This window comes from Oncorhynchus gorbuscha, linkage group LG05 (genome assembly GCF_021184085.1).
Source record: "Oncorhynchus gorbuscha isolate QuinsamMale2020 ecotype Even-year linkage group LG05, OgorEven_v1.0, whole genome shotgun sequence".
Taxonomy (NCBI): domain Eukaryota; kingdom Metazoa; phylum Chordata; class Actinopteri; order Salmoniformes; family Salmonidae; genus Oncorhynchus; species Oncorhynchus gorbuscha.
Genome location: NC_060177.1, coordinates 2667106 through 2683099, shown reverse-complemented (window position 1 = coordinate 2683099; position 15994 = coordinate 2667106). Strand labels below are relative to the sequence as shown.

Genomic DNA, 15994 nt, shown 5'->3' with positions numbered 1-15994 from the left:
TGAACAGTGTGATCTCTGTGTCCATGTACCCTAACCTATCCTCTCTCTCTCTACCCCAGGCTCTTCCTGAACAGTGTGATCTCTGTGTCCATGTACCCTAACCTAACCTCTCTCTCTCTACCCCAGGCTCTTCCTGAACAGTGTGATCTCTGTGTCCATGTACCCTAACCTATCCTCTCTCTCTACCCCAGGCTCTTCCTGAACAGTGTGATCTCTGTGTCCATGTACCCTAACCTATCCTCTCTCTCTACCCCAGGCTCTTCCTGAACAGTGTGATCTCTGTGTCCATGTACCCTAACCTATCCTCTCTCTCTACCCCAGGCTCTTCCTGAACAGTGTGATCTCTGTGTCCATGTACCCTAACCTATCCTCTCTCTCTCTACCCCAGGCTCTTCCTGAACAGTGTGATCTCTGTGTCCATGTACCCTAACCTATCCTCTCTCTCTCTACCCCAGGCTCTTCCTGAACAGTGTGATCTCTGTGTCCATGTACCCTAACCTATCCTCTCTCTCTCTACCCCAGGCTCTTCCTGAACAGTGTGATCTCTGTGTCCATGTACCCTAACCTATCCTCTCTCTCTACCCCAGGCTCTTCCTGAACAGTGTGATCTCTGTGTCCATGTACCCTAACCTATCCTCTCTCTCTCTACCCCAGGCTCTTCCTGAACAGTGTGATCTCTGTGTCCATGTACCCTAACCTATCCTCTCTCTACCCCAGGCTCTTCCTGAACAGTGTGATCTCTGTGTCCATGTACCCTAACCTATCCTCTCTCTCTCTACCCCAGGCTCTTCCTGAACAGTGTGATCTCTGTGTCCATGTACCCTAACCTATCCTCTCTCTCTACCCCAGGCTCTTCCTGAACAGTGTGATCTCTGTGTCCATGTAACCTAACCTCTCTCTCTCTACCCCAGGCTCTTCCTGAACAGTGTGATCTCTGTGTCCATGTACCCTAACCTATCCTCTCTCTCTACCCCAGGCTCTTCCTGAACAGTGTGATCTCTGCTCTGCTGGGTATATGCCTGGTGGTGGTCATCGCCAGTTACATCTTCATCGAGTTCTTCTTGGATCCCTCAAAGCTGCGCACTGATAAACACTTCCAAGGTAAACCCTGGTACCTGGCACTGATAAACACTTCCAAGGTAAACCCTGGTACCTGGCACTGATAAACACTTCCAAGGTAAACCCTGGTACCTGGCACTGATAAGCACTTCCAAGGTAAACCCTGGTACCTGGCACTGATAAGCACTTCCAAGGTAAACCCTGGTACCTGGCACTGATAAACACTTCCAAGGTAAACCCTGGTACCTGGCACTGATAAACACTTCCAAGGTAAACCCTGGTACCTGGCACTGATAAACACTTCCAAGGTAAACCCTGGTACCTGGCACTGATAAACACTTCCAAGGTAAACCCTGGTACCTGGCACTGATAAACACTTCCAAGGTAAACCCTGGTACCTGGCACTGATAAACACTTCCAAGGTAAACCCTGGTACCTGGCACTGATAAACACTTCCAAGGTAAACCCTGGTACCTGGCACTGATAAACACTTCCAAGGTAAACCCTGGTACCTGGCACTGATAAGCACTTCCAAGGTAAACCCTGGTACCTGGCACTGATAAACACTTCCAAGGTAAACCCTGGTACCTGGCACTGATAAACACTTCCAAGGTAAACCCTGGTACCTGGCACTGATAAACACTTCCAAGGTAAACCCTGGTACCTGGCACTGATAAACACTTCCAAGGTAAACCCTGGTACCTGGCACTGATAAACACTTCCAAGGTAAACCCTGGTACCTGGCACTGATAAACACTTCCAAGGTAAACCCTGGTACCTGGCACTGATAAACACTTCCAAGGTAAACCCTGGTACCTGGCACTGATAAACACTTCCAAGGTAAACCCTGGTACCTGGCACTGATAAACACTTCCAAGGTAAACCCTGGTACCTGGCACTGATAAACACTTCCAAGGTAAACCCTGGTACCTGGCACTGATAAGCACTTCCAAGGTAAACCCTGGTACCTGGCACTGATAAACACTTCCAAGGTAAACCCTGGTACCTGGCACTGATAAGCACTTCCAAGGTAAACCCTGGTACCTGGCACTGATAAACACTTCCAAGGTAAACCCTGGTACCTGGCACTGATAAACACTTCCAAGGTAAACCCTGGTACCTGGCACTGATAAACACTTCCAAGGTAAACCCTGGTACCTGGCACTGATAAACACTTCCAAGGTAAACCCTGGTACCTGGCACTGATAAACACTTCCAAGGTAAACCCTGGTACCTGGCACTGATAAACACTTCCAAGGTAAACCCTGGTACCTGGCACTGATAAGCACTTCCAAGGTAAACCCTGGTACCTGGCACTGATAAACACTTCCAAGGTAAACCCTGGTACCTGGCACTGATAAACACTTCCAAGGTAAACCCTGGTACCTGGCACTGATAAACACTTCCAAGGTAAACCCTGGTACCTGGCACTGATAAACACTTCCAAGGTAAACCCTGGTACCTGGCACTGATAAACACTTCCAAGGTAAACCCTGGTACCTGGCACTGATAAACACTTCCAAGGTAAACCCTGGTACCTGGCACTGATAAACACTTCCAAGGTAAACCCTGGTACCTGGCACTGATAAGCACTTCCAAGGTAAACCCTGGTACCTGGCACTGATAAGCACTTCCAAGGTAAACCCTGGTACCTGGCACTGATAAACACTTCCAAGGTAAACCCTGGTACCTGGCACTGATAAACACTTCCAAGGTAAACCCTGGTACCTGGCACTGATAAACACTTCCAAGGTAAACCCTGGTACCTGGCACTGATAAACACTTCCAAGGTAAACCCTGGTACCTGGCACTGATAAACACTTCCAAGGTAAACCCTGGTACCTGGCACTGATAAACACTTCCAAGGTAAACCCTGGTACCTGGCACTGATAAACACTTCCAAGGTAAACCCTGGTACCTGGCACTGATAAACACTTCCAAGGTAAACCCTGGTACCTGGCACTGATAAACACTTCCAAGGTAAACCCTGGTACCTGGCACTGATAAACACTTCCAAGGTAAACCCTGGTACCTGGCACTGATAAACACTTCCAAGGTAAACCCTGGTACCTGGCACTGATAAACACTTCCAAGGTAAACCCTGGTACCTGGCACTGATAAGCACTTCCAAGGTAAACCCTGGTACCTGGCACTGATAAGCACTTCCAAGGTAAACCCTGGTACCTGGCACTGATAAACACTTCCAAGGTAAACCCTGGTACCTGGCACTGATAAGCACTTCCAAGGTAAACCCTGGTACCTGGCACTGATAAACACTTCCAAGGTAAACCCTGGTACCTGGCACTGATAAACACTTCCAAGGTAAACCCTGGTACCTGGCACTGATAAACACTTCCAAGGTAAACCCTGGTACCTGGCACTGATAAACACTTCCAAGGTAAACCCTGGTACCTGGCACTGATAAGCACTTCCAAGGTAAACCCTGGTACCTGGCACTGATAAACACTTCCAAGGTAAACCCTGGTACCTGGCACTGATAAACACTTCCAAGGTAAACCCTGGTACCTGGCACTGATAAACACTTCCAAGGTAAACCCTGGTACCTGGCACTGATAAACACTTCCAAGGTAAACCCTGGTACCTGGCACTGATAAACACTTCCAAGGTAAACCCTGGTACCTGGCACTGATAAGCACTTCCAAGGTAAACCCTGGTACCTGGCACTGATAAACACTTCCAAGGTAAACCCTGGTACCTGGCACTGATAAGCACTTCCAAGGTAAACCCTGGTACCTGGCACTGATAAACACTTCCAAGGTAAACCCTGGTACCTGGCACTGATAAACACTTCCAAGGTAAACCCTGGTACCTGGCACTGATAAACACTTCCAAGGTAAACCCTGGTACCTGGCACTGATAAACACTTCCAAGGTAAACCCTGGTACCTGGCACTGATAAACACTTCCAAGGTAAACCCTGGTACCTGGCACTGATAAGCACTTCCAAGGTAAACCCTGGTACCTGGCACTGATAAACACTTCCAAGGTAAACCCTGGTACCTGGCACTGATAAACACTTCCAAGGTAAACCCTGGTACCTGGCACTGATAAACACTTCCAAGGTAAACCCTGGTACCTGGCACTGATAAACACTTCCAAGGTAAACCCTGGTACCTGGCACTGATAAACACTTCCAAGGTAAACCCTGGTACCTGGCACTGATAAACACTTCCAAGGTAAACCCTGGTACCTGGCACTGATAAACACTTCCAAGGTAAACCCTGGTACCTGGCACTGATAAGCACTTCCAAGGTAAACCCTGGTACCTGGCACTGATAAGCACTTCCAAGGTAAACCCTGGTACCTGGCACTGATAAGCACTTCCAAGGTAAACCCTGGTACCTGGCACTGATAAACACTTCCAAGGTAAACCCTGGTACCTGGCACTGATAAGCACTTCCAAGGTAAACCCTGGTACCTGGCACTGATAAGCACTTCCAAGGTAAACCCTGGTACCTGGCACTGATAAGCACTTCCAAGGTAAACCCTGGTACCTGGCACTGATAAACACTTCCAAGGTAAACCCTGGTACCTGGCACTGATAAACACTTCCAAGGTAAACCCTGGTACCTGGCACTGATAAGCACTTCCAAGGTAAACCCTGGTACCTGGCACTGATAAGCACTTCCAAGGTAAACCCTGGTACCTGGCACTGATAAACACTTCCAAGGTAAACCCTGGTACCTGGCACTGATAAGCACTTCCAAGGTAAACCCTGGTACCTGGCACTGATAAACACTTCCAAGGTAAACCCTGGTACCTGGCACTGATAAACACTTCCAAGGTAAACCCTGGTACCTGGCACTGATAAGCACTTCCAAGGTAAACCCTGGTACCTGGCACTGATAAGCACTTCCAAGGTAAACCCTGGTACCTGGCACTGATAAGCACTTCCAAGGTAAACCCTGGTACCTGGCACTGATAAGCACTTCCAAGGTAAACCCTGGTACCTGGCACTGATAAGCACTTCCAAGGTAAACCCTGGTACCTGGCACTGATAAGCACTTCCAAGGTAAACCCTGGTACCTGGCACTGATAAACACTTCCAAGGTAAACCCTGGTACCTGGCACTGATAAGCACTTCCAAGGTAAACCCTGGTACCTGGCACTGATAAGCACTTCCAAGGTAAACCCTGGTACCTGGCACTGATAAGCACTTCCAAGGTAAACCCTGGTACCTGGCACTGATAAGCACTTCCAAGGTAAACCCTGGTACCTGGCACTGATAAGCACTTCCAAGGTAAACCCTGGTACCTGGCACTGATAAACACTTCCAAGGTAAACCCTGGTACCTGGCACTGATAAGCACTTCCAAGGTAAACCCTGGTACCTGGCACTGATAAGCACTTCCAAGGTAAACCCTGGTACCTGGCACTGATAAACACTTCCAAGGTAAACCCTGGTACCTGGCACTGATAAACACTTCCAAGGTAAACCCTGGTACCTGGCACTGATAAGCACTTCCAAGGTAAACCCTGGTACCTGGCACTGATAAGCACTTCCAAGGTAAACCCTGGTACCTGGCACTGATAAGCACTTCCAAGGTAAACCCTGGTACCTGGCACTGATAAGCACTTCCAAGGTAAACCCTGGTACCTGGCACTGATAAACACTTCCAAGGTAAACCCTGGTACCTGGCACTGATAAACACTTCCAAGGTAAATCAATCAATCTATCAACGTTATTATTGGAGAGAGAAAGATACATATTTTACTATATGTGTCCCCTCCTGAAGTCTGGAAAGATGCAATGTAAGACTAGCTCTCTGTGTCCCTTCCTGAAGTCTGGAAAGATGCAATGTAAGACGAGCTCTATCTGTCCCCTCCTGAAGTCTGGAAAGATGCAATGTAAGACGAGCTCTCTCTGTCCCCTCCTGAAGTCTGTGCTGATGTCTCTATGTTGTCTGCCTCTCTGCTCAGCAAGCTGGTGTCTATAGAGAGAGAAGGAAGGCAGGAAAGATGCAATGTAAGACTAGCTCTCTGTGTCCCCTCCTGAAGTCTGTTCTGATGTCCTTGTCCCCCCCTCACAGTGAAGAATGAGACGGTGGTGTGGTTTGTTTTCCTGCCTGTGGCTCCTGTCTCCACAGCAGGACCAGCCATCCCTGCCCTGGCTGGCCTCACCATCGCCCTGGGCCTGCTCTCTGGTCTGCTGCTGGGGCATCTACTCTGCTTCCACTTCTACCTCAGTGAGTTTAATAACCTTTCTGTCTGCTGGGGCATCTACTCTGTTTCCACTTCAACCTCAGTGAGTTTAATAACCTGTCTGTCTGCTGGGGCATCTACTCTGTTTCCACTTCTACCTCAGTGAGTTTAATAACCTTTCTGTCTGCCTACCAACTAAGGGTTTATATCTAACATGTACCTACCAACTAAAGGTTTATATCTAATGTTTACCTACCAACTAAGGGTTTATATCTAATGTTTACCTACCAACTAAGGGTTTATATCTAATGTTTACCTACCAACTAAGGGTTTATATCTAATGTTTACCTACCAACTAAGGGTTTATATCTAATGTTTACCTACTAACTAAGGGTTTATATCTAATGTTTACCTACCAACTAAGGGTTTATATCTAATGTTTACCTACCAACTAAGGGTTTATATCTAATGTTTACCTACCAACTAAGGGTTTATATCTAATGTTTACCTATCAACTAAGGGTTTATATCTAATGTTTACCTACCAACTAAGGGTTTATATCTAATGTTTACCTACCAACTAAGGGTTTATATCTAATGTTTACCTACCAACTAAGGGTTTATATCTAATGTTTACCTACCAACTAAGGGTTTATATCTAATGTTTACCTACCAACCAGGGATTTATATCTAATGTTTACCTACCAACTAAGGGTTTATATCTAATGTTTACCTACCAACCAGGGATTTATATCTAATATTTACCTACCAACTAAGGGTTTATATCTAATGTTTACCTACCAACTAAGGGTTTATATCTAATGTTTACCTACCAACTAAGGGTTTATATCTAACAGGGTTTATATCTAATGTTTACCTACCAACTAAGGGTTTATATCTAATGTTTACCTACCAACTAAGGGTTTATATCTAATGTTTACCTACCAACTAAGGGTTTATATCTAATGTTTACCTACTAACTAAGGGTTTATATCTAATGTTTACCTACCAACTAAGGGTTTATATCTAATGTTTACCTACCAACTAAGGGTTTATATCTAATGTTTACCTACCAACCAGGGATTTATATCTAATGTTTACCTACCAACTAAGGGTTTATATCTAATGTTTACCTACCAACCAGGGATTTATATCTAATATTTACCTACCAACTAAGGGTTTATATCTAATGTTTACCTACCAACTAAGGGTTTATATCTAATGTTTACCTACCAACTAAGGGTTTATATCTAACAGGGTTTATATCTAATGTTTACCTACCAACTAAGGGTTTATATCTAATGTTTACCTACCAACCAGGGGTTTATATCTAATGTTTACCTACCAACTAAGGGTTTATATCTAATGTTTACCTACCAACTAAGGGTTTATATCTAATGTTTACCTACCAACTAAGGGTTTATATCTAATGTTTACCTACCAACTAAGGGTTCATATCTAATGTTTACCTACCAACTAAGGGTTTATATCTAATGTTTACCTACCAACTAAGGGTTTATATCTAATGTTTACCTACCAACTAAGGGTTGATATCTAATGCTTACCTACCAACTAAGGGTTTATATCTAATGTTTACCTACCAACTAAGGGTTTATATCTAATGTTTACCTACCAACTAAGGGTTTATATCTAATGTTTACCTACCAACTAAGGGTTTATATCTAACCTTTACCTACCAACTAAGGGTTTATATGTAACATGTACCTACCAACTAAGGGTTTATATCTAATGTTTACCTACCAACTAAGGGTTTATATCTAATGTTTACCTACCAACTAAGGGTTTATATCTAATGTTTACCTACCAACTAAGGGTTTATATCTAATGTTTACCTACCAACTAAGGGTTTATATCTAATGTTTACCTACCAACTAAGGGTTCATATCTAATGTTTACCTACCAACTAAGGGTTTATATCTAATGTTTACCTACCAACTAAGGGTTTATATCTAATGTTTACCTACCAACTAAGGGTTTATATCTAATGTTTACCTACCAACTAAGGGTTTATATATAACTAACTTTATACCTTAGTCAAAATCTCAGGGTAGTCTAGTGGTTAGAGTGGAGGGGAGGCAGGTAGCCTAGTGGTTAGAGTGGAGGGGCTGCAGGGTAGCCTAGTGGTTAGAGTGGAGGGGCGGCAGGGTAGACTAGTGGTTAGAGTGGAGAGGCGGCAGGGTAGACTAGTGGTTAGAGTGGAGGGGCTGCAGGGTAGACTAGTGGTTAGAGTGGAGGGGCGGCAGGGTAGACTAGTGGTTAGAGTGGAGGGGCGGCAGGGTAGACTAGTGGTTAGAGTGGAGGGGAGGCAGGGTAGACTAGTGGTTAGAGTGGAGGGGAGGCAGGGTAGACTAGTGGTTAGAGTGGAGGGGAGGCAGGGTAGACTAGTGGTTAGAGTGGAGGGGAGGCAGGGTAGACTAGTGGTTAGAGTGGAGGGGAGGCAGGGTAGACTAGTGGTTAGAGTGGAGGGGTGGCAGGGTAGACTAGTGGTTAGAGTGGAGGGGCGGCAGGTAGACTAGTGGTTAGAGTGGAGGGGTGGCAGCGTAGCCTAGTGGTTAGAGTGGAGGGGCGGCAGGGTAGACTAGTGGTTAGAGTGGAGGGGAGGCAGGGTAGACTAGTGGTTAGAGTGGAGGGGAGGCAGCGTAGCCTAGTGGTTAGAGTGGAGGGGTGGCAGGGTAGACTAGTGGTTAGAGTGGAGGGGAGGCAGCGTAGCCTTGTGGTTAGAGTGGAGGGGTGGCAGGGTAGACTAGTGGTTAGAGTGGAGGGGCGGCAGGTAGACTAGTGTTAAAGCATTGGACTAGTAACTGAAAGGTTGTTGGATCGAATCCCTGAGCTGAAATGGTAAAAATCTGTCATTCTGCCCCTGAACAGGCAGTTAACCCACTGTTCCCCGAAAGGCCGTCATTGAAAATAAGAATTAGTTCTTAACTGACTAGTTAAATAAAGGTAAAATAAAAAATAACCATATTTACCTCTCTTAGTGTGTACTGTACAGAGTCAATGCTGTGGGGAAATATTCATCCCTGAAAATGACTAGACTTCTATTCTGATCTGTGTCTCCATAGCAACAGCACCATTAGCCCCAGTGAATACAACCAGCTCCATAGCAACAGCACCATTAGCCCCAGTGAATACAACCAGCTCCATAGCAACAGCACCATTAGCCCCAGTGAATACAACCAGCTCCATAGCAACAGCAGCATTAGCCCCAGTGAATACAACCAGCTCCATAGCAACAGCAGCATTAGCCCCAGTGAATACAACCAGCTCCGTAGCAACAGCAGCATTACCCCCTGTGAATACAACCAGCTCCATAGCAACAGCACCATTAGCCCCAGTGAATACAACCAGCTCCATAGCAACAGCACCATTAGCCCCAGTGAATACAACAAACTCCATAGCAACAGCAGCATTAGCCCCAGTGAATACAACCAGCTCCATAGCAACAGCAGCATTAGCCCCAGTGAATACAACCAGCTCCATAGCAACAGCAGCATTAGCCCCAGTGAATACAACCAGCTCCATAGCAACAGCAGCATTAGCCCCAGTGAATGCAACAAGCTCCATAGCAACAGCACCATTAGCCCCAGTGAATACAACCAGCTCCATAGCAACAGCAGCATTAGCCCCAGTGAATACAACAAACTCCATAGCAACAGCAGCATTAGCCCCAGTGAATACAACCAGCTCCATAGCAACAGCAGCATTAGCCCCAGCTAATACAACCAGCTCCATAGCAACAGCAGCATTAGCCCCAGTGAATACAACCAGCTCCATAGCAACAGCAGCATTAGCCCCAGTGAATACAACAAGCTCCATAGCAACAGCACCATTAGCCCCAGTGAATACAACCAGCTCCATAGCAACAGCACCATTAGCCCCAGTGAATTCAACCAGCTCCATAGCAACAGCACCATTAGCCCCAGTGAATGCAACAAGCTCCATAGCAACAGCACCATTAGCCCCAGTGAATACAACCAGCTCCATAGCAACAGCAGCATTAGCCCCAGTGAATACAACAAACTCCATAGCAACAGCAGCATTAGCCCCAGTGAATACAACCAGCTCCATAGCAACAGCAGCATTAGCCCCAGCTAATACAACCAGCTCCATAGCAACAGCAGCATTAGCCCCAGTGAATTACAACCAGCTCCATAGCAACAGCAGCATTAGCCACAGTGAATAATACAACTAGCTCCATAGCAACAGCACCATTAGCCCCAGTGAATAATACAACTAGCTCCATAGCAACAGCACACTGTTAACATCAAAACATGGGCTTAGAAAGCATCCCGCTACTAAGTAATCACATCATGTTACAACACTGGCCTGTATTATCTCTCTCTCTCACACGCACGCACGCACGCACGCACACGCACGCACACACACACACACACACACACACACACACACACACACACACACACACACACACACACACACACACACACACACACACACACACACACACACACAAATGTAGACCAGTATGTTAGTCCCAGCATGGATTTGGTAGGATAGAAGGCCAAATAGAGGAAGGGGCCATAGCTGGAGGGAGGGGCCATAGGGAGGGAGGGGCCATAGGGAGGAAGAGGCCATAGCTGGAGGGAGGGGCCATAGGGAGGGAGGGGCCATAGGGAGGGAGGGGCCATGGGGAGGGAGGCGTCATAGGGAGGGAGGCGTCATAGGGAGGGAGGGGCCATAGGGAGGAAGGGGCCATAGCTGGAGGGAGGGGCCATAGGGAGGGAGTGGCCATAGGGAGGGAGGTGTCATAGGGAGGGAGGGGCCATAAGGAGTTACTCTAGTCCTCCACTAGAGTGTATGGGAGGGAGGGGCCATAGGGATGGAGGGGCCATAGGGGGAGCTACTCTAGTCCTCCACTAGAGTGTATGGGAGGGAGGGGCCATAGGGGGGAGGGGCCATAGGGAGGGAGGGGCCATAGGGAGCTACTCTAGTCCTCCACTAGAGTGTATGGGAGGGAGGGGCCATAGGGAGGGAGGGGCCATAGGGAGCTACTCTAGTCCTCCACTAGAGTGTATGGGAGGGAGGGGCCATAGGGAGGAGGGGCCATAGGGAGGGAGGGGCCATAGGGAGGGAGGGGCCATAGGGAGGGAGGGGCCATAGGGAGCTACTCTAGTCCTCCACTAGAGTGTATGGGAGGGAGGGGCCATAGGGAGGGAGGGGCCATAGGGATGGAGGGGCCATAGGGAGTTACTCTAGTCCTCCACTAGAGTGTATGGGAGGGAGGGGCCATAGGGATGGAGGGGCCATAGGGAGTTACTCTAGTCCTCCACTAGAGTGTATGGGATGGAGGGGCCATAGGGAGGGAGGGAGGAGGAGGGAGGGGCCATAGGGAGGGAGGGGCCATAGGGAGTTACTCTAGTCCTCCACTAGAGTGTATGGGAGGGAGGGGCCATAGGGAGGGAGGGGCCATAGGGGGAGTTACTCTAGTCCTCCACTAGATTGTATGGGAGGGAGGGGCCATAGGGAGGGAGGGGCCATAGGGAGCTACTCTAGTCCTCCACTAGAGTGTATGGGAGGGAGGCGCCATAGGGAGGGAGGGGCCATAGGGATGGAGGGGCCATAGGGAGGGAGGGGCCATAGGGATGGAGGGGCCATAGGGAGGAGGGGCCATAGGGATGGAGGGGCCATAGGGATGGAGGGGCCATAGGGATGGAGGGGCCATAGGGATGGAGGGGCCATAGGGAGGGAGGGGCCATAGGGAGGGAGGGGCCATAGGGAGGAAGGGGCCATAGGGAGCTACTCTAGTCCTCCACTAGAGTGTATGGGAGGGAGGGGCCATAGGGAGGGAGGGGCCATAGGGGGCTACTCTAGTCCTCCACTAGAGTGTATGGGAGGGAGGGGCCATAGGGAGGGGGGAGGGGCCATAGGGAGGGAGGGGCCATAGGGAGGGAGGGGCCATAGGGAGGGAGGGGCCATAGGGAGCTACTCTAGTCCTCCACTAGAGTGTATGGGAGGGAGGGGCCATAGGGAGGAAGGGGCCATAGGGAGGGAGGGGCCATAGGGAGCTACTCTAGTCCTCCACTAGAGTGTATGGGAGGGAGGGGCCATAGGGAGGGAGGGGCCATAGGGAGGGAGGGGCCATAGGGAGGGAGCTACTCTAGTCCTCCACTAGAGTGTATGGGAGGGAGGGGCCATAGGGAGGGAGGGGCCATAGGGAGCTACTCTAGTCTTCCACTAGAGTGTATGGGAGGGAGGGGCCATAGGGAGGGAGGGGCCATAGGGAGGGAGGGGCCATAGGGAGGGAGGGGCCATAGGGAGGGGGGGAGGGGCCATAGGGAGCTACTCTAGTCCTCCACTAGAGTGTATGGGAGGGAGGGGCCATAGGGAGGGAGGGGCCATAGGGAGGGGAGGGGCCATAGGGAGCTACTCTAGTCCTCCACTAGAGTGTATGGGAGGGAGGGGCCATAGGGAGCTACTCTAGTCCTCCACTAGAGTGTATGGGAGGGAGGGGCCATAGGGAGCTACTCTAGTCCTCCACTAGAGTGTATGGGAGGGAGGGGCCATAGGGAGCTACTCTAGTCCTCCACTAGAGTGTATGGGAGGGAGGGGCCATAGGGAGCTACTCTAGTCCTCCACTAGAGTGTATGGGAGGGAGGGGCCATAGGGAGCTACTCTAGTCCTCCACTAGAGTGTATGGGAGGGAGGGGCCATAGGGAGGGAGGGGCCCATAAGGAGGAAGGGGCCATAGGGAGTTACTCTAGTCCTCCACTGTGTATGGGTGTATGGGAGCAAAGCCTTTCATTGTAGGAGTGCTGATCTCTGATCAGTTTAGTCTTTTACATTATAATAAATAAGAGCAGGCCTGTAATGTAGAGAGTTACCACAAGGGGGCGTAGGAGGGGTGTCTGTCCACTGTGTTGTAGCCTGCTACTGTGTCCATAGAGAGAGCAATGCAGCTTCCTTACGTTGATGATGGAAGGCTGAGATCGTCAACTGGCAGAAAATTCAGCTCACGGACAATTTTATTTGGCCCGCAAAGTTTTTCTGAGACAAAAAATTATTTTAAAAATTTGGACATAAATAATAATAATAATAATAATCCGTTTTTGGACATAAAAGATGAATAAATAATAATAATAAATAAAATAATTCACCTCAAAATGATTTTAATTTAGTAAAACTGTTCCCAAGTAATTCCACTCATAAACAGAAAGATGTGATTCTTTATCAATGTAATCAACATTTGAAATTATTATGTTTTTATTAAATATAAAATCTGTTTGGGATTTTTGCGTCCATTTGTAATCTACAAATGAATTGCTCTTATGGTCTGGCTCTCCGACCGTCCACACAAGAAAAGAGAAAACATCTTGTAGCTGAATCTAGTTAATGGACCTTGATGCAAGATTTACTGAGATTCAGGTGTGTGTGTGTGTGTGTGTGTGTGTGTGTGTGTGTGTGTGTGTGTGTGTGTGTGTGTGTGTGTGTGTGTGTGTGTGTGTGTGTGTGTGTGTGTGTGTGTGTGTGTGTGTGTGTGTGTGTGTGTGTGTGTGTCGCTAACCCTCCTCTCTCTCCGTTTACAGTGTGGAACCGTCTGAATACCTATGAGTACATCGTCAGACAGAGGCATCGCCAGGAGCCCAGAGACATCAGTAAAGGAGTACAGGGGACCCAAGCAGCGCCTCCTAAATCCACCCTCATCAAGGTACGCCGGTCCTAGTGAAATGGGAGGGGCCATTTATATGCACTAAACCATGTCTCTTTCCTACCATCCTACCTCATCAAGGTACGCTGGTCCAGGGAAATGGGAGGGGCCATTTATATGCACTAAACCATGGCTCTTTCCTACCATCCTACCTCATCAAGGTACGCTGGTCCAGGGAAATGGGAGGGGCCATTTATATGCACTAAACCATGTCTCTTTCCTACCATCCTACCTCATCAAGGTACGCTGGTCCAGGGAAATGGGAGGGGCCATTTATATGCACTAAACCATGTCTCTTTCCTACCATCCTACCTCATCAAGGTACGCTGGTCCAGGGAAATGGGAGGGGCCATTTATATGCACTAAACCATGTCTCTAACTGTCTGTTCTACCTCATCAAGGTACGCTGGTCCTAGTGAAATGGGAGGGGCCATTTATATGCACTAAACCATGTCTCTTTCCTACCATCCTACCTCATCAAGGTACGCTGGTCCAGGGAAATGGGAGGGGCCATTTATATGCACTAAACCATGTCTCTGTCTGTTCTACCTCATCAAGGTACGCTGGTCCAGGGAAATGGGAGGGGCCATTTATATGCACTAAACCATGTCTCTAACTGTCTGTTCTACCTCATCAAGGTACGCTGGTCCAGGGAAATGGGAGGGGCCATTTATATGCACTAAACCATGTCTCTAACTGTCTGTTCTACCTCATCAAGGTACGCTGGTCCTAGTGAAATGGGAGGGGCCATTTATATGCACTAAACCATGTCTCTAACTGTCTGTTCTACCTCATCAAGGTACGCTGGTCCAGGGAAATGGGAGGGGCCATTTATATGCACTAAACCATGTCTCTAACTGTCTGTTCTACCTCAGACCAGACTCACTAACTGTCTGTTCTACCTCAGACCAGACTAACTGTCTGTTCTACCTCATCAAGGTACGCTGGTCCAGGGAAATGGGAGGGGCCATTTATATGCACTAAACCATGTCTCTGTCTGTTCTACCTCATCAAGGTACGCTGGTCCAGGGAAATGGGAGGGGCCATTTATATGCACTAAACCATGTCTCTAACTATCTGTTCTACCTCATCAAGGTACGCTGACCCAGGGAAATGGGAGGGGCCATTTATATGCACTAAACCATGTCTCTAACTGTCTGTTCTACCTCATCAAGGTACGCTGACCCAGGGAAATGGGAGGGGCCATTTATATGCACTAAACCATGTCTCTAACTGTCTGTTCTACCTCATCAAGGTACGCTGGTCCAGGGAAATGGGAGGGGCCATTTATATGCACTAAACCATGTCTCTAACTGTCTGTTCTACCTCATCAAGGTACGCTGGTCCAGGGAAATGGGAGGGGCCATTTATATGCACTAAACAATGTCTCTTTCCTTCCATCCTACCTCATCAAGGTACGCTGGTCCAGGGAAATGGGAGGGGCCATTTATATGCACTAAACCATGTCTCTAACTGTCTGTTCTACCTCATCAAGGTACGCTGGTCCAGGGAAATGGGAGGGGCCATTTATATGCACTAAACCATGTCTCTAACTGTCTGTTCTACCTCATCAAGGTACGCTGGTCCAGGGAAATGGGAGGGGCCATTTATATGCACTAAACCATGTCTCTAACTGTCTCTTCTACCTCATCAAGGTACGCTGACCCAGGGAAATGGGAGGGGTCATTTATATGCACTAAACCATGTCTCTGTCTGTTCTACCTCATCAAGGTACGCTGGTCCAGGGAAATGGGAGGGGTCATTTATATGCACTAAACCATGTCTCTAACTGTCTGTTCTACCTCATCAAGGTACGCTGACCCAGGGAAATGGGAGGGGTCATTTATATGCACTAAACCATGTCTCTAACTATCTGTTCTACCTCATCAAGGTACGCTGGTCCAGGGAAATGGGAGGGGCCATTTATATGCACTAAACCATGTCTCTGTCTGTTCTACCTCATCAAGGTACGCTGGTCCAGGGAAATGGGAGGGGTCATTTATATGCACTAAACCATGTCTCTAACTGTCTGTTCTACCTCATCAAGGTATGCTGGTCCAGGGAAATGGGAGGGGTCATTTATATGCA

The 15994-nt window shown here is 48.1% G+C and overlaps 1 pseudogene; it reads left to right on the top strand.

Moving 5' to 3' along the window:
- The window catches only part of LOC124034989, a 63400-nt pseudogene that overhangs the window by 26026 nt on the left and 21380 nt on the right, over positions 1 to 15994 (top strand).